Source organism: Thamnophis sirtalis, unplaced genomic scaffold (assembly GCF_051295495.1).
Source record: "Thamnophis sirtalis isolate CommonGarterSnake01/CBP01778 unplaced genomic scaffold, rThaSir2_p1.2 scaffold_4, whole genome shotgun sequence".
Lineage (NCBI taxonomy): Eukaryota > Metazoa > Chordata > Lepidosauria > Squamata > Natricidae > Thamnophis > Thamnophis sirtalis.
Window position 1 is genome coordinate 127,311,758 of NW_028261384.1, and position 20,168 is coordinate 127,331,925.

Sequence of the window (20,168 nt, forward strand, 5' to 3'; positions counted from 1 at the left end):
CAATCAAGAGAGGATATCAAGTGATAGCAGAGGACAGTGAATTAATGTTGTATTCATGCAACACAATGCACTCAACTATAGTTGACATATTTTGTAGTCAAATGGATTGTGGGATCTTGGGATTTACACCTTTTCCAACTTCTGTGTCTGTATGATGCAACTATTTTTGTTTATTTTGCACCCATAGTCTATTTTCTTCAATCACATCCTTAACTTATGAATGAAATACACTGAAGGCACTTTTAGCTAGATCAGAGTAATAATTGATTGATTCATTAAATTGGCACTCCTACCAGTCTCATTATGATGTTTCACATGTCTTTCTCTGTGTCTCAAGAAAAAAAAAATTGATGATGTACAAGAATCAGGAATGAAAATACCAAGGACTATATCAAATAAATAACAATACATTTTTTAAAAGTGAAGCAATAAACCTGTAATAAAAAGGCATTCCATGAACAACTACAAATAATTGCATTAAACAATTAATGGAATGGAATGGAGTGCAGTTGGGTAGAGAATGTGGTATTAGTGTAGTGTAAGAATAGAGTAGGAGAGGATAGGACATGACAGGACTGAACTAAACTGGGCAGGAGAAGAATAGAACAGAACAGAAAAGAAAAGAATAATAATGCCCTTACACATACATATATTTACATCTACAGGATAGATACATTTACATACAGGATAGGACAGGACTGAACTGAACTGGACAGGAGAAGAGAAGAATGGAATAGAATGGAATGGAATGGAATAGAATAGAATAGAATACTAATGCCCTTACATATACATATATTTTACATCTCCATTTCTCTTTATGGATGTAATCATTTTATTTTATTTTGTCTTGTGGCTCATGTGTTCCTGCCTCTGCAAGACCTAACATGTTTTGAAGTTGTTCACATATGTGACTGTTATACAAACATTATTAAATTAGTCAGTTTTCTCTTCCAAATCCTATGGGAGTCCATGAAAATAAGAGCAACTAACACTGCATAATGGTATTTATTGTCCCCATCCTATTCCAACCCATAGCTGGTAGCCCGACAACTCTGTGAGTTGTTTTGATAGTATGTTGCTCTCTCTAGAAAAACATCTCCAGAAGGCATATCAGTCTGATCTACTTCAAAGATGCAGAAATAAGCATTTGTACACAGAAAGAAGGCATTCATGGAAGATGTTAGTATTTGTGGAGTTGCTGTTAATAGTATTGCCTGAAGTGGTGTGCAAGAATCCTAGCCTTCAATGTGACTTTCAGGAGCCTCTTCCTATTCGGCACAACTATCATCAGCTTGGAGACATTAATATTGCTGGCATTATTTCTGCCTTCTTTGAATCTTCTGATCCCATTAATTTCCTTCAATATCCTTCTCAGAGTTTTCATGATGGACTTGTGTAAGTATATCATTGATTTATTGTCAAGCTCTGAACCTTCCTTGTAAATCACATGATGCTTGAAATATTTTCCTTCAACTGCAAAAACTCCAGAGAGGAATATCTAAAATAGGATCCCTAGGTTTATTTTATGTAAAGTTATATTTCACTTCAGTTTCCAGGTAAAGTCAAAATAGTTGAAATAGGGATCAAATCTCCACTTATAACAAATCACACCCAAATATTGATTCATAAAGGGGTATGTATGGCTATGAAGTTGTTACTGCAGTTAAGAAAGGGGAAGCATATATTTTATCTGATAAGTTTTCTCATTGATATTTCTGGTACCAAAATGTAGCAATTTCCTTCTGCATATAATACTAGAACATAGAAATAAGAATTATTAAACACATTCCATAAAATATGCTGTACTGAAGGATTGCAAGGCACATAATGTGAAACAGAGCTTTTGTAATGTATTTTTTAAAATTGTTTTACAGCATAGTTTTTCAGAATTACCAGCATATCCTGGCCTTAGCATTTACTATAAAACAGATTAATGAAAATCCCCATATTCTAACCAACATCACGCTGGGCTTCCACATTTTTAACAGCAATTTTAGTCCAAGCTGGACTTACTTTGCCTCAATGGTTCTACCTTTCACTCAGGGAAATTTCATCCCTAACTACAAGTGTGGGATCACAAATACTTTGGCTGCAGTCATTGGGGCACCTGACATCTCTCTTCACATGGCAACTGTATTGTGCATCTATAAAGTTCCCCAGGTAAGATTTGATGTAGATATACACTATCATTCTGTCATAACTCCCTAAACATATAAATGCTTCATTTTGTAAAAAGGAGAGACCTTTCAGATAAGTAGATATTATTTTTGCATGAATGATAAAGTTGGCATAATAGGATGAGTAATCATAAGTCGGAATAGATGGTGAAGCTATTTGACATAGCAAATTCCAGACACCAAACTAAGGCTGAAATTTGAAATATTCACAATAGGTTCCACAATAATGTATTTACTGATACTTCAAGAGAGGCATCTTCATTGTTATTTCTTAATCAACACAAAGTGTTGCATAATGTTTCAATATATAAAAGTAACCAAACACTTAAATCAATGCACATATTTTCATAGGCTCAAATATACTTTTGTAATTGCATACGTTTACATTTCTGTAGTTGATATATGGCTCTGCTCCAGTAATGGATAAAGAGACTCAAGCAGTTTTTTTCCAACAAATGTTTCCGAATGAATCCCACCAACGCAAGAGCCTCCTGCAGTTATTGTTGTATTTTAGATGGATCTGGATTGGAATTCTTATAGTAAAAGATGAGAAAGGAGAGAAATTCCTCCAGGAGATGATCCCCACATTTTCGGAGCATGGCATCTGCATTGAATTCATAGCAGAGTTACCAAAGGAAGCTTTTTACAGTGATTTTACTGATACCATGGATGAAGGATTACATATATACCATGTTCTCATGAACAGCACAGCCAATGTGATAATCTTATATGGTGAAACTCAGTCCTTATCAGTTCTGAGAACTTTCCTTCAGTTTTCAGAAGTGGAGGATGTACCAAAGAAGAATAAGATCTGGCTTATAACAGCTCAGACAGATTACACATCAATTGCCGTTCATAAATCTTGGGATATCAATTTTCTACATGGTGCTTTATCTTTTGCAGTTCACACAAGGGAGGTCCAAGATTTCCAAGAATTTATTCAAAACTTGAACACAAAGAACAACCAGCGTGATTATTTTCGAAAAGATTTTTGGGAACAGGCATTCGATTGCTTCTTTTCAAACTCAAAAACTGAGACCTCTGAGAAGAAATGTACTGGACAGGAGAGGCTTGAGACTCTTCCCACCTCTGTGTTTGAAACACTAATGAGTGGTCAGAGTTACAATATTTACAATGCGGTCTATGCTGTGGCACATGCTTTGCAATCACTCTCTCTGTACAAATCTAGAGAAACAACATTGATGAAAGAAAGAAGGAAACTTTTTCACAATCAAGTGTGGTGGCAGGTAAGTCTCTTAGCAGAGTGGTACAGGTGGAGTTGGAGTTGTAACAGGTGTCCATAAACTCTAGCAAAGATCATTCTCCAAGGATATTGATGTCTGAAAATCCAAAATGAGATGTAGTAATAGATTAACTAATGATAACATTCATATGCTGATATTAAAATTGTAAATGGCATTCTACAAAATTCCTTAGAATATGTTTCTCTCAATGAAATTTACTTAGCACTTAAACATATATACTACTTCATAGTGTCATCTCTAAGCAGTTTACAGAGTCAGCATGTTGCATATTGAATTCTACAATCCACGTTCTCATTTACCAAGCTTCATTGAATGGAAGCCTAAGTTACCTTTGAGCCTTTGAAAATCGAACTGTCAAACTGCAGTCAGCCAGCAGTCAGCAGAAGTAGCCTGAAGTACTGCCTTCTAACCTTTGTTTTAAGCTTATGTTCTTTTTCTACGAGGCATGGGATTCTGACCTCTTCATAGACTATTTCTACACCCATTTATTCTCAACAACACATGCATAGTTTTACAGCAAGTGGAGGGAGATGAATGAGAGCAGCCTTACATGCTTCTAAGAACATGGCTCTGAGAGAAGATGGGAAGGGAAGAAAGGTGATTTTAATATGTCAGGGTGCTTAATAAAAGAGGACCAAGATGGAATGTGATTTTGAGACTAGTTTTTGTGAGCTATATGTACTCCTTTGGTATGAAATAATAATAGATTTCAAATGACGGACATGTAAACCATGAAATTAATGCAGGATTTCAAATTCCAGAAGCCTGCAGATGTTGACTCTGGCTCTACCTCTTCTTCTGAGACTTTGTTTCCTAGGTAGAATATAGTTTCCTAAAGAAATATTTTCTAAATTATTTTTAGATTTTTCTGTCTAAAAGTATCTATCTTCCATTATATTGTACATTTTATGGAGAGTCCTAACTTAATGATGGTCATTGGGACCTGAATTTCTATTGCAGTTAGAAGTTGTGACATCATTTGACCAATAACTGACTTACAAGATTGGGGATCATGCGAGCGCAATAAGGAGGTCATAAGAATTGCTTTTTCTGCACTGTTGCAATTTCAGAGGGTTCCTGAACAAGCAGTTATTAAATAATGAACTCCTGTATTCAGTCGCTAAGTCCTGTTTGAGTCTTGCAATCTCATTACCCATAACAGCCCAGATATTGGTATTGGTATTGGTATTTATTCAATTTGTCAGCCACCCTATTCCCCGAAGGAACTCAGGGCGGCTGAACAAAAACCAGGGAAAGGGGAAAACAAATATAGAAAATAAGACAAACAGGACAGTAATACAACAATTTAAAAAACACAGCAAGCACAGCAAATTCGAGTAGGGGGGGGAACTCACCCCCAGGCTTGCTGGGACAGCCAGGTCTTAACGGCTCTCTGGAAGGCCTGAAGGGTGGTGAGGGTCCGAATCTCCACGGGGAGCTCATTCCAAAGGGCCAGAGCAGCCACAGAGAAGGCCCTCCTCCGGGTGGTCGACAGCCGGCATTGGCCGGCAGATGGAATTCGGAGGAGGCCTAATCTGTGGGATCTAATGGTTCTATGGGAGGTAACTGGCAGGAGGCGGTCTCTTAAGTACCCAGGTCCAATACCATGTAGAGCTTTATGGGTGACAAGTAGAGGAAAAAAACACAAGCCACTCGGTCTTGTCAGGATTGTGAGCCAGCTTGTTAACCCCCATCCAGACCCGCACATCCTCCAGGCACTGACACATCACGTCAACTGCTTCACTGAGCTGGCACGGGGCGGACAGATACAATTGAGTATCGTCCGCATACTGGTGGTATTTTATCCCGTGCCATCGGATGATCTCTCCCAGGGGCTTCATGTACATGTTAAACAGGAGGGGGGACAGGACTGACCCCTGCGGCACCCCATAGTTAAGGGGCCTAGGAGTCGACCTCTGTCCTCCAACCAACACCGACTGTGACCTGTCCGAGAGGTAGGAGGAGAACCACCAAAAACGGTGCCTCCCACCCCCACCTCTCGCAACCGTCGCAGAAGGATACCATGGTCGATGGTATCAAAGGCTGCTGAGAGGTCCAGGAGCACCAGAACGAAGGCCTGGCCCCCGTCTCTGGCTCTCCAGAGATCATCGGTCAGTGCGACCAAAGCAGTTTCCATGCTGTAGCCAGGCCTGAAACCAGATTGGAAGGCGTCTAGATAATCGGCTTCTTCCAAGGACCACCAGAGCTGAGAGGCCACCACTTTCTCAACAACCTTCCCAACAAAGGGGAGGTTGGAGACTGGATGGTAGTTATTTAAAACGGCTGGATCCAAGGACGGTCTCTTCAGTAGGGGTCTCACCATACTGCTGTCTTCCACTGTCTTCCAGAATTAATGTTCATTGTGCTGATGACATTATCCAACCATCCTGTGGTGGGATTCACTTACCTTCTCAACCAGTTTGCAAATGTGAGCAAATGTGCCATGTCAGTGCATGCGCACCACCTTCTGCGCATTTGCAGTGGTCTCGCATTTTGTTGGGCTGGGTGGCCACAACCTCCCAATGCCACAGCTACCGGTTCACCTGAACTGGAAAGAACAAACTGAATTCCACCTCTGCAACCATCTCATTGAAACTGGGTGGGAGGGGAAAATAAAAAGGACTTTTTCGTTAAAAAATGAAGTTCAGAGATATTTTTAAAAATTAAGAATTTACAAGAGTTTGCTCTTTACCCTCTACTCCCTGCCTTAAAAGTTTATCCCTTTCCCCCTGTCCACAAGTGTTATCTTTATCCTTTTTTCACTTTGTTTTTTGTCCTTTGGTTGCCTAGTGATTTCCAGGGTTTTCAGGTATGATGTGCTGATGTGGGCACTCTGCTTTGCTGAATTGACCAATTTGATCTCCTTGTACTCCAAGGGACTCTCAAGAGTCTTCTCCAGTACCACAAATTGAAAGCATCAATACTTCAGTGCACAGCCTTTCTTATGCTCCAACTCTCACAGTTTTACTTTATAGTACATAGCTATTCAGACCTTTGTTGACAAGGAACTATCTCTGCTTTTTAATATGCCATAGAGGTTTGTCATAGCTTTGCTCCGAAGGAGCAAGAATCTTTTTAATTTCATGGCTGCAAACATCATCTGCAGTGATCTTGGAGCCCATGAAAATAAAATATGTTACTGAATTTTCTTCTCTCACTATTATTTGCTATAGAATGATGGGACCAGATACCATATTCTTAGTTTTTTTAATATGGCATTTAAAAAATATTTTGCATTCTTTTAACTCATCAAGAGACTTTTTAGTTCCTTTTCCCTTTCTGTCATTAGAGTGACATCATCTGCATATCTGAGGTTGTTGATATTTCTCCAAGCAATGCTACTCCTGGCTTGTGATTCATCCAGCTTGGCATTTCACAAGATGTTCTTTCCATGTAATTTAAATAAGCAAGGTGAAAATATATAGCTTTGTTGTTCTTATCCTATTTAGAAGAAATCAATTATTCCACATCTTTTTATAACTGTTGTATCTTGGCTGGCATCCAGGTGCTAGAACTGCCCCTATCTGATCCCTTAGGAAAGAAAGACCCTCTACTCCATTTTGTTAAAGCAAAGTGTTCTTTTATTAAAGATGTTGGTTGAAGTAATGTGAAGCCAGCTCTGAATTCTTCCGCAGTTGCAAGATACAAAAAAGTTTCATCCACAGCACATGTTATTTGTTTGATACCTGCCTACAAAAAAAGTTTTTATATTGTCTTTGTTTAAAGAAAAATTATTTAATTAACATATGCATGTTTTGAATACATGAATTATTTCTCCCTCCTTCGATTTGTTCCTCTCTGATTGCCTCTGCGTTTCAGGTTCATTCTTTTTTGAGAAGTGTCAGATTCAACAACAGTGTGGGTGAACAGATCTCCTTTGATAAAAATGGAGAGTTCATTGGTGGATTTGATGTTATCAACTGGATCACATTCCCAAACCAATCCTTTGCTAGGGTCAAAGTTGGAATGGTAGATCCCACAGCTCCAGCAGACAAGTTCTTCAATATTTCTGTAGATTCCATCACATGGCCAGTAGGTTTTAATCAGGTTAGTTTTTTTAATCTAGATTTATCTGTCTTTATTTAAATATCTTTATTGATTAAAGTATCACAGTATCATCTCTGACTCACCTAAGTACAAATTTCCTGGAAAAGGAAAGTTATCAGTAAGACTTTTTAAAACGTTTCTAGCAATTGCTATTGAATATTAGGAAATATACTTTGCTGCTCCCTGTTAAACTTGGGCAATGGTTTTCATGGTTTTGAAGTAAAAGCTGCAAGCCAGCACATCAGATCTCATCAGTTTGCTGGCATCAAAATTCAGAAGTTGAGAAAACCAATTTTAACTAACTAGCGCAGGAATTCTTTTTGAAGAGAAATATGATGGTTAATGAAGGTTATAACGATTTAATTAATTATAATTTGAGAACAATTACATCTAAAATTATGTCATGCTGCTATTTCATTTTTAATCTGTTGATTCCACAGTAATTCTCCAAGCACTTCCTTTTCTCTCTGTATCTTAAAATATTCTTCTTCATTCATTGATAGGAGTTACCTTTATCTTTGTGTAATGATCCATGTGAGACAGGACACAGCAAGGCCAAGAAAGAAGGGAAGTTGTTTTGTTGCTATGATTGCCATCCGTGTCCAGAAGGGAAAATATCAAATGAGAAGGGTAGGAAATGTCTAAATATAATAGGACTAAGACATGATGGCACAGCACTATAATTCCCATTAATTCACCTGCATTCTTATTTCAGACATAGATGACTGTTCTCCATGTCCAGAAGGTCAATATCCAAATCCTGGGAAAAATATGTGCATTCCAAAGGGGATCATCTTTTTATCCTATGAAGAACATTTGGGGATCAGTCTGACTGGTCTTTCTTTTTCTTTTCTTTAATGACAACTTTGGTAATCACAATCTTCATGAAACACAAAGATACTCCCATCGTCAAAGCCAACAACCGGAATCTCACTTATGTACTCCTAGTTTCTCTTCTCCTCTCTTTCCTTTGTGTCTTTCTATTTGTTGGGAGGCCCAATACAATTGTCTGTCTCTTTCGACAACCAGCTTTTGGCCTCATCTTTTCTGTGGCAGTTTCATGTGTATTGGCCAAAACCTTTCTTGTGGTTCTAGCATTCATGGCTACCAAACCTGGTTCCAGTCTGAGGAAATGGGTGGGGGGAAAGATGGTCAGTTTCATTCTATTATCCTGTTCCCTTGTTCAAATATGTATTTGTGCTGCATGGCTGATAAAATCCCCACCATATCCAGATATTGATGCAGAGACAATGTCTGAAGAAGTCATCCTTGAGTGCAATGAAGACTCTGTCATGTTCTACTGTGTTTTGGGCTTTATGGGTTTTCTTGCTCTCCTTAGCTTCTCTGCTGCTTTTCTAGCTCGGAATTTACCTGACAGTTTCAATGAAGCCAAATTCATCACCTTCAGCATGTTGGTCTTCTGCAGTGTTTGGTTGTGTTTTATTCCAACCTATCTAAGCACAAGGGGAAAATATACGTTGGCTGTGGAGATCTTCTCCATGATCTCCTCCAGTGCTGGCTTATTGGTTTGCATCTTTCTTCCCAAGTGTTTTATCATTGTGATGAGACCTGAACTGAACAATAAACACCAGCTCATGAAGAGAAAGTTTTAAGAAATCTTTATGTTTGTCTGATATATTTTATATATGCATGTTGGAGAACAAATAACTCTATAAAACATAAATTACATCACAAATTTATGTATTGACATATTTATTGATATTATTGGTTTTTTAATAGATTTTAGTATGTTATAGTGAGCCTTTACTAAATTTATTGATTAAATGTGACTTGTAAATTTGTCATTACTGGTCCTCTTAAGTCATATACAGTAGAATGTGTAAAAAGAGGTGCAGTCAAATACATGTAAGAATTTTTTTAATTGTGGAAAAAATTCTATGAATTTTTTTCTGAAGAAATTGGACGGAGGGAATTTCCTGATGAAGTCCACTTATAATGGGCTACAAAACATGGGGTAAATTCAAAACCTGGCCATATGCCTTTTTCTCAATAGAAAAGACAAGAGAAATCTCTGGCACAAAAAATAATTTTAGTAAATTCAAATACATTCCATCAGCAGTCCAATACATGCTAGTATTCAGTTTGCCTAATGGTCTCCTTTTAAGAGATTCAATTGAGTATGTTTACTGTGTAGAATAGCATGTTTCATTGTCATAAATCTATTTGAGTACATAAGAGTTTTGGAACACTGGAATAACTGTGTAGAACTGGAGGTTCAATGGTCATAAGTCTGTTTGAGTCTATAGTTTTGCAGCACTTGAATGAGAGGCACACAGTGATTCTTAGTGCTAGTTGATGACCCCAATGAGTTTAACTGTTTACGCATGCTGGCAGAAGAGACTTGTTGTGGACCACATTGGTCATGGAATTTTGACTGACAGGGTACAGGAGAAGAATCTTTGATGTTTTATTTTCCAGAAATGGTGCATTCATTTCAAATGTACTTTAATTCCTGGACTTGATCTGTAATAATAAATCATTATATCTTTACTTCTTATTTAATTAAAAAGTTTTTTTTATTAAACATGAATTAAAATGTTGGACACAGTGTCACCATCCTGGCAGAATCTATTCCAGGCATGCTAAGATATTCAGTTGTACATTCTAGCCACCCTGTTTTTTTAACATTTGATCCATACCGTATTTACAAAAAAGAAAAAAGTAACCTATTTCCAGCTGTGTTAGTTTATATTTATCTTGTATATTACCACAGTTATTATTTCATACATAATCCCAGATCCTATAATATTGTGATTCATCTTTATTCTTCAATTTCCACATCAATTTATCCATTTCAGAGCAGATCAAGATTTTCCTAATTATTTCATCTTCATGTGGAGTTTCCCTAATTTTCCAATTTTGGTCAAAGACCATTCTTGCTGCCATCATAATGTGTTATAGTTAAAAAGATAACTCCTTTGTTGTATTTCTTGTTTATGATTCCCAGCAGAAATAGTTCCAGTGTGAAATTTATTTCCTCTTCGGTTATCTCTATCAACCATTTTTGGATATTCTGCCACATATTTTGGCTTTTTGGCATGACTACAACATATTTAGTATGTGCCTGGTTCTTGGTCACATTTCTAGAAGTTTGGTGATTAATTTCTAAACATTTTGGCGATTCTTGCGGGTAGAAGGTGCCATCTTTAAAACAACTTTTATAGGTTTTCCTAATACAGTATTGACTATGTTATTTTCCTGTTCCTTTTCCATAGTTCTTGCCATCTGTGCAAATATATATTATAACCAATAGCAGTAGACTTATATACCGCTTCATAGGCCTTTCAGGCCTCTCTAAGCGGTTTACAAAGAGTCAGCATATTGCCCCCAACAATCTGGGTCCTCATTTTACCCACCTCGGAAGGATGGAAGGCTGAGTCAACCCTGAGCCGGTGAGATTTGAACCGCTGACCTGCTGATCTAGCAGTAGCCTGCAGTGCTGCATTTAACCACTGCGCCACCTTGGCTCTAAACCAAAGTTTATCGCCCATGTTTTGGGCGATATACTCCAACCAAAAAGCTAAAGTAATAGTGAACAGAGAAGTGGCCAAAAAGTTTAAAATTCAGAAAGGTGCAAGGCAAGGGTGTCCTTTATCTTCTTTGTTATTCATATTATCTTTAGAAGTGCTAACAAGGGGCTGAAGAAGGCGGGGCTTAGCAGTGAGAAGATGGACTTTCAGGCACTTCCTGAATGACCATCTATACCGGAGTCTTTTTTGGAGGATTCTTTTGAATCTAAGCTGTCCCGAAGAGACAGTGACGTGGAAGGAACTCCATGGTCCCAGAGGTGCCCGCAAAATCTCTGGGAACCTAAGGAAAGCCTTCCTAATCCAGTGGCTTCCGGATCGGCTAAACAATGCCGACTGTAACTGCGAAGACCCAGAGAGAGAGCAGAATATGAGCAGGTCGTGGGAGAGCCCCAGGACCAGATGGTCTACCCGTGGAATTCTACAGAACATTTGAAGAAATATTGACCCTCCCACTCCTACAAGTCATGAATGAAGTGATGACTGAGAACCAAATACCGAAGTCATGGTCAGAAGCGTATATCACATTACTACCCAAGGAAGAGACTGATTTAACACAAATCAAGAATTATAGACCAATCTCTTTATTAAACTCAGACTACAAGCTATTTGCATCTATACTAGCTGAGAGACTTAAAAAATACTTAAATGGCTTCATCCATTCAGATCAAAATGGCTTTTTACCTAAAAGACAAATCAAAGACAATATGAGAATAATTTTGAATACCTTGGAATACTATGAGGCCCATCCAGAAAAACAATTGGCACTGATGTTCCTTGATGCGCAGAAGGCCTTTGATAATGTGAATTGGCAGTTTATGTTTTTGCAACTGGAGCAGATGAACTTTGGCAAGAAATTCACTCAAAGTATACGAACGATATACCAGAAACAAGCAGCAAAGATAATGGTAAATGGAGAACTAACAGAACCGATTGAAATAAAGAGAGGTACAAGACAAGGCTGCCCACTATCTCCGCTACTTTTTGTCTTAACACTAGAGGTCTTAAACAGAAAGATTAGAGAAGAAGAAGAAATAAGAGGAATGAAAATTAAGAGAGAAGAGTATAAACTGCAAGCGTTCGCAGACGACTTAGTTTTCATTCTTGAAGACCCATTAGAAACTGCACCCAAATTGTTAGAAAGAATAGAGGAATATGGAGAAGTAGCAGGCTTGAAAATAAACAAAGATAAAACAAAGATCATGACAAAGAATATCCCAGCTACACAAAAGGTTCAGTTGTCAGAAATGTTGCAGATTCAAAACACAAGTAAAATTAAATATTTGGGGATACATTTATCGCCTAGATGTAGCACTCTTAAAGAGGATAATTATACCAGATTAAAACGACAAATAGCAATCGATTTGGAGAAATGGGGAAACTTGCATTTATCAATGATGGGAAGAATTTCTACAATTAAAATGAACATTCTACCTAGAATTTTATATCTGTTTCAGACAATCCCAATTAGACTGGGTAAGGATTTTTTTCTAGACTTAAATAAAATAGTTTTGAAATTTATTTGGCAAGGGAAAAAAGCTAGAATAAAGCTTAAATTACTACAAGATGTTAGATCAAGAGGAGGTTTTGGGTTACCTGATTGGGAGCTATACTATCAGGCAGCAAACCTGATGTGGATTAAGGAGTGGATATCATTAAAAAACTCTAGATTATTGAACGTAGAAGGTCATGATTTGCTGTTGGGATGGCATGCCTTCTTATGGTATAAGGGAACTAAACCACATGGTTACTTTAGAAGACATTATATAAGGGAGGCACTGTTGTTAAATTGGGAAAAGATTAAAAAATTACATTATTTAAAAATTCCAGTCTGGACATCAATAATTGAAGCATTCTCGTATCCGATAATACATAAAAAGGAACAAACAGTTAGATATATAGAATTATTGAATGCAGAGGGTGAGCTCAAATCTAGTCAAGAGTTGAAGCAAGAAGGGATGGAAATGAACTGGTATTCATATGTACAGATACAATCTAGATATAATGAAGATAGAAAAACTAAAGGTCTATATAATAAAATGACTGAGCTAGATAAAATTCTAACAGGTACCGATGAAAAAGTAATAAAAAAATTATATGGATATTTATTGGAGTTTAAATTGCATGAAGAACAAGTTAAAGAAACTATGATTGCTTGGGGGAAAAATTTTAAGTATGGGATTGATTTAGAGAATTGGCAGAAATTGTGGTCTCAAAATTACAAAATGACAATGTCTACTGCATATAGAGAAAACTTGTATAAGATGTTTTATAGGTGGCATCTACCCCCGACCAGAATCGCAAGAATGTTTAAGAATAAATCAGAAAAGTGTTGGAAATGTCACCAGATACCTGGCTCATACTACCACATGTGGTGGACTTGCACTGAAGCCAAAAGATACTGGACTAAAATCCACATGTGGTTGGAGAAAATGATACATAAACAAATAGACTTTAAACCAGAGGTCTTTTTATTGGGAATTTTACCAGAAACCTACAACAAAGACTTAAAATATTTGATTGTAAATGTTGTAACAGCAGCCAGAATTGTATTTGCAAAAAACTGGAAAAATGAAACAATACCAAAAGAGGAAGAAATCATTCGAAAAATAATGGACTGTGCCGAAATGAGTAAATTGACATTTGAAATTAGAGAGCAAGAGGATGAACAATTTTATAAGATATGGGACCTGTTTTATCAATGGCTAAGGGAAAAAGAACAAAATTTTGGAAATGAAAAATGATATACTTATGCTTTAATTGGAAAAAGTAAATGATGATATAATTATGCTGTGAAATAATTCAACAATGATATAAGGAAGTACTAATATAAGGTCTGGTGATACAATGTATAAGGTTAAGAATTTATTATAATGATATTTCGCTGCTGATAAGGTAATTCTAGTAGGGGAACAAATGAAAACTGGTATATATAGGCAGCGATGCCTTGTTGAACAATGAAGGAATAAGATCTCTGTTTGAAGGTATGAAATGCAAGGTTAACAATGAATAGAAGTATATTCTCTGGGGGAAAACAATGCTAATGTTAACTGAATATATATGGTAGAAGGAAAATGAGACCTTTAGTTACATTAGAGGAAATATCTGAGATGGTAAACATTATTTGAAGATGTAGATGTTAAAACAACCGTAATCAAACGACATGCTGCATGTGATGATGGTTTTTTTTCTTTTTTTTTTTTTTTTGGTTTTTTTTTTTGTTTTTTTTTTTTGTTTTGTTTTGTTTTTTTCCTTCCCCTTCCTTTTTGGACCTTTTTTGTCCTTTTTGTCCTTCCCCCCTCCCCCCATCCTTTTTTTTTTCTCTTTTCCCCTCCTCTTCTGGAACTTTTTTTTTCTTCTTTTTTTTTGTCCTTTTTGCCCCCCCCCCACCCTTTTTTTTCTTTTTTTTTTCTCCTCTCTCCCTTGTTTTACTTTGTTGTTCTTTGTTCTCTAAACCCTAGCTTATTGTGGTGCTTATTAAATATACAATAGAGAGATACGGGATGTATAAACTTAGTAGGGATGCACCTGTGATTAAACGACATATTGTATGTGAAGATGGGTTTTCCCTCCCCCCCTTTTTTTCTCTCCATCCTCTCCCTTTCCCATTGTTGTCTATGTAACCAAAAAATAAAAATAATTAAAAAAAAAAAAAGAAGTGCTAACAAGGGTAATTCAGAAAAAATCTCAAATTAAAGGTCTGGTTGAAGAATCCCAATTAAGATTTTATGGAATACCTGAACAACCAGGAGAAGACATAGATTGAGGATGGTGAAGGCCTTGGCCCAGTTATTTAATAAAGGGGAAAAAAGAAATGGGAATCGATATGGACAAGATTTACAGAATAAAATCCAGATTTGCCTTCACAAGAGAGTTACCAAGGGATGTTGTAGTTCATTTTGTAAGAATAATAAGAAGGGATCAGGTTCTGGATTGCCATATTAAATACAGATTGAGAATAGAAAATATAGATTTTATTGTTCAGAAGGAAATTCCATTTTGAATTCCTTACTTACATTATGAAACAGATAAAAAATATTCCATTAGGATGAGTTGGAAAGGGTGATACTCACCTACCATGAGCATAGATTTAGACTGAATTCCACAGCATAAGACTTTTTGATCAAACATAAATTAATTACAGCTTGTGATGGAGAAATGGGTATAGAAAAATATTAGCGGTTGAGCAAGCTTAAAAGGGTGGTTTTGAAGAAGATGGCATGGCAGAGAGAAAAATAGGGAAAGAAGAAGATGTGGCCAAGACAGTTGTACAAGAATCTACTATGTTGCTTAAAGATGGAGGTTAAGTTTTTCACATGTTTGGAATGTTTGGAATGTTTATTATACTTTATAGGCCACTCTTTTCCCTGAGGGGACTCAGGGCGGCTTACAAAACACGGGGAAGGGGGTACAAAGACAAAAAACATAAGACAATACATAATATTAAAAATAGAGCACAACATTCATTCATCATTCGGGAGGGGACGAACTAAGATTTTTATCCCCAGGCCTGACGGGATAGCCAGATCTTAAGGGCCGTGCGGAAGGCCTGGGCAGTGGTGAGGGTGCGGATCTCCATGGGGAGATTGTTCCATAGTGTCGGAGCTGCAACTGAGAAGGCTCTCCTCCGCGTAGTCGCCAGTCGGCACTGACTGGCGGATGGAATTCGGAGGAGGCCTACCCTGTGCGATCTGATGGGACGCAGGGAGGTAATTGGCAGAAGGCGGTCTCTCAAATAGCCAGATCCACTACCATGGAGCGCTTTGTGAGTGGTAAGTAGGACCTTGAAGTGCACCCGGAGATCAACAGGTAGCCAGTGCAGCTCACGGAGGATCAGTGTTATGTGGGCGAACCGTGGTGCGCCCACGATCACTCGTGCGGCCGCATTCTGGACTAGCTGAAGTCGCCGGATGCTCTTCAAGGGCAGCCCCATGTAGAGCACGTTGCAGTATTCCAGCCTAGAGATCACAAGGGCTCGAGTGACTGTTGTGAGGGCCTCCCGGTTCAGGTAGGGCCGCAACTGGCGCATCAGGCGAACCTGAGCAAATGCCCCCCTGGTCACAGCTGACAAATGATGGTCAAAACTCAGCTGTGGGTCCAGGAGGACTCCCAAGTTGCGGACCCTGTCTGAGGGGTATAAATTTTGTCCCCCCAGCCTGATTGATGGAACATTAGCCAAATTATTGGGAGGAAAACACAACAGCCACTCGGTCTTTTCGGGGTTGAGCACCAGTTTGTTAGCTCTCATCCAGTCTTTGACAGCCTCAAGGCCCTGGTTCATCACTTCCACCGCTTCATTGAGTTGGCACGGGGCAGACAGATACAACTGTGTATCGTCCGCATATTGATGGTATTTTATCCCGTGCCTCCGAATGATCTCGCCCAGCGGTTTCATGTATATGTTAAATAGTAGGGGGGATAAGACCAAGCCCTGCGGCACCCCACAAGTAAGGGGCCTCGGGGACGATCTCTGCCCCCCCACCAACACCGACTGCGACCTGTCCGAGAGGTAGGAGGAGAACCACTGCAAAACAGTGCCGCCCACCCCCACCTCCCACAGTCGTCGCAGAAGGATACCATGGTCGATGGTATCGAAAGCCGCTGAGAGGTCAAGGAGAACCAGGATGGACGCATGGCCTCCATCTCTGGCTCTCCAGAGATCATCGGTCAATGCGACCAAAGCAGTTTCTGTGCTGTAACCGGGCCTGAAGCCAGACTGGAAGGGGTCAAGATAGTTAGCTTCCTCCAAGGTACGCTGAAGCTGGAAGGCCACATGGCATATTAGTGGAGGAAATACCCCATGTAAGTGTAAAAAGTTTTTTCATTATCTGAGGAAATTTAATGTTGATATAGTCTGTATCCAAGAAAGGCATATCAAGAAACAAGATTAGCAATATTTGGCAAATAAACACCTAGGAGATGAATTTATATCAGCTGGTGTAAAAAAGAGCAATGGAGTTGTCTTATATATAAAATCCCAATTTAAACCCAAGCTACCTATAAGCAGATGAATATGGAAAATTTGTAGTAATGGAAATTGAACTCAGTGGAATAAAATCAATAGTGGTGGGTGTGTATAGGCAAAATGATGATAGAAGAAGTTTAAAAAATATTTAGTGGACCAGTTACTGCCCTTTTCATGTAGAAACTGGCTTATGATGGGGGATTGGAATGGAGTGACTACACTAGCTTTGGGTAGAACATACATCAAGAGGATTAAACACTCACATGGTAAATTATCAAAGACTTCCTTTGAGATGATGAACAATCTAATATTGATAGATTCGTGGAGAAAATAACAATGAAGACACCAGAGAATGTACCTTTTTTCCTGAAAGACATTCATCTTTTTCAAGGATTGACATGATATGGATATCTAAAAATCTCTTAAATAAAATTCTGAAAGTGGACAGTCTGCCTAAATCTTTTTTCTGATCATAACCCTGTACTTCTGGTTCTAAGAGGAAAGAGTACCGGAAATAGAAACAAAATTGAACTAGGCACAACAAAGACACTTCAAGTTTGAAAATAAACCAGGGAGATGGTTGGCATATATATTAAGAAAGGAAAAGCAAAAGACAATGATTGTAAACATTTATGTAGGCAGTAATGTAATAATAGACATTGAACATTAAAAAGTCCTTTCATAATTTCTATTCACATTTATACAAAAGACAGGAGATTGATACGTCAAAAATAGATGAATATCTTTGAAGGCAACTGCTGTCTAAACCCAGAGGCCTCAATGACCTGATAACTGTTTTTGAAATATCATAAGCCAATTTAAAAAAATGAAGCCAGGCAAAGCCCCAAGCCAAATTTCCCATCACCTATAACTACAGCTTTATTACCCTTTCATAGCCCCACCTCTGCCTGATTTTCATAGTAGGAAGCCTTTGAGGTTCCAAGCTGAATCTGGCAGAGGTGACATTAGCCTTCTCAGGTCACAGTTATGGTGGTCAGGTACTCTCAACACTTTAAGAACTTGCCACAGATTGTTGTGATCCAAATAATCAAAGGCGTTAGCATGGTCAATGAAGGAGAAGTAGATGGTTTTCTGGAATTACGTTGCTTTCTCTTATTCCAGCAAATGCAGGAAATTTGATCTCCCGTTCCTCTGCTTTTTCAAGAAATCATTTGTACTTCTTAGTTCTGGGTTCATTTAATGCTGAAGCCTAACTTGTACCATTTTGAATATAACCTGGCTAGCGTGTGAAATGAGTGCAATTTTATGGCACTTTTATAAATCCTAGTATTCATTATATATTTATCAGATGTGATCTGGCTTAAATAGCTTTTGCAATTAAACCACAGAGCTTAATTTTATTTTTTGCTAGTTATTTATTGTGCAATTCTATGTTATTTTTATTTTAGAAATCTCATATGCAATCTCTATCACTATTTTAGAAACTTTGTGATGTTATTTATATGATACTGGACTACAAAAAAGTTTTTATCTTGTCTTTGTTTAAAGAAAAATTCTTTAATTAACATATGCATGCTTTGAATAAATGAATTATTTCTCCCTCCTTCGATTTGTTCCTCTCTGATTGCCTCTGCGTTTCAGGTTCATTCTTTTCTGAGAAATGTCAGATTCAACAACAGTGTTGGTGAACAGATCTCCTTTGATAAAAATGGAGAGTTCATTGGTGGATTTGATATTATCAACTGGATCACATTCCCAAACCAATCCTTTGCTAGGGTCAAAGTTGGAGTGGTAGATCCCACAGCTCCAGCAGACAAGTTCTTCAATATTTCTGTAAATTCCATCACATGGCCAGTAGGCTTTAATCAGGTTAGTTTTTTCAATCTAGATTTCTCTGCCTTTATTTCAATATCTTTATTGATTGAAGTCTCACAGTATCATCTCTGACTAACCTAGGTACAAATTTTCTGGAAAAGGAATGATACCTGTAAGACTTTTTTTAAAAAAAAACTTATTGGTATTGTATATTAGGAAATATACTTTCCTGGCTCCCTGTTAGTTATGGGCAATGGTTTTCAGAGTTTTGAAGTAAAAGCTGCAGGCCAGCACTTTAGATCCCAAATATTTGCTGACATCAAAATGAAGAAGTTGAGAAAACCAATTTTAACTAACTAGCACATAAATTGTCTTTGAAGGGAGATGGTGATTAATGAATGCTACATATATTTATTTAATTATAATTTCAGGGCAATTATATCAAAAATTATGTCATGCTGCTACTTCATTTTTAATCTGTTGATTCCCCAGTAACTCTCCAAGCACTTTCTTTCCTCTCCGTATCTTAAAATATTCTTCTTCATTCATTGATAGGAGTTACCTTTATCTTTGTGTAATGATCCTTGTGAGACAGGACACAGCAAGGCCAAGAAAGAAGGAAAGCTGTTTTGTTGCTATGATTGCCATCGGTGTCCAGAGGGGAAAATATCAAAGGAGAAGGGTAGGAAAATTCCAAAAATAATAGGACTAAGCCATGATGGCACAGCACTATAATTCCTAGTAATTCACCTGCATTCTTATTTCAGACATAGATGACTGTTCTCCATGTCCACAAGGTCAATATCCAAATCTTGGGAAAAATATGTGCATTCCAAAGCGGATCATCTTTGTATCCTATGAAGAACATTTGGGGATCAGTCTGACTGGTCTTTCTCTTTTCTTTTCTTTAATGACAACTTTGGTAATCACAATCTTCATGAAACACAAAGATACTTCCATTGTCAAAGCCAACAACTTATACACTCCTAGTTTGTCTTCTCCTATCTTTCCTATGTGTCTTTCAATTTGTTGGGAGGCCCAATACGATTGTGTTTCTCTTTCAACAACCAGCTTTTGGCCTCATCTTTTCTGTGGCGGTTTCATGTGTATTGGCCAAAACCTTTCTTGTGGTTCTAGCATTCATGGCTACCAAACCTGGTTCCAGACTGAGGAAATGGGTGGGGGGAAAGATGGTCAGTTTCATTCTATTATCCTGTTCCCTTGTTCAAATATGTATTTGTGCTGCATGGCTGATAACATCCCCACCATATCCAGATATTGATGCAGAGACAATGTCTGAAGAAGTCATTGATGCAGAGACAATGTCTGAAGAAGTCATCCTTGAGTGCATTGTCATGTTCTACTGCGTTTTGGGCTTTATGGGTTTTCT

At 37.9% G+C, this 20,168-nt stretch overlaps 1 pseudogene; it reads left to right on the forward strand.

Annotated features, from left to right (window-relative positions):
- Positions 1 to 1,177: 1,177 nt before the first annotated feature.
- LOC148046460 (vomeronasal type-2 receptor 116-like) lies at positions 1,178 to 9,102 on the forward strand (annotated as a pseudogene).
- Positions 9,103 to 20,168: the final 11,066 nt, after the last annotated feature.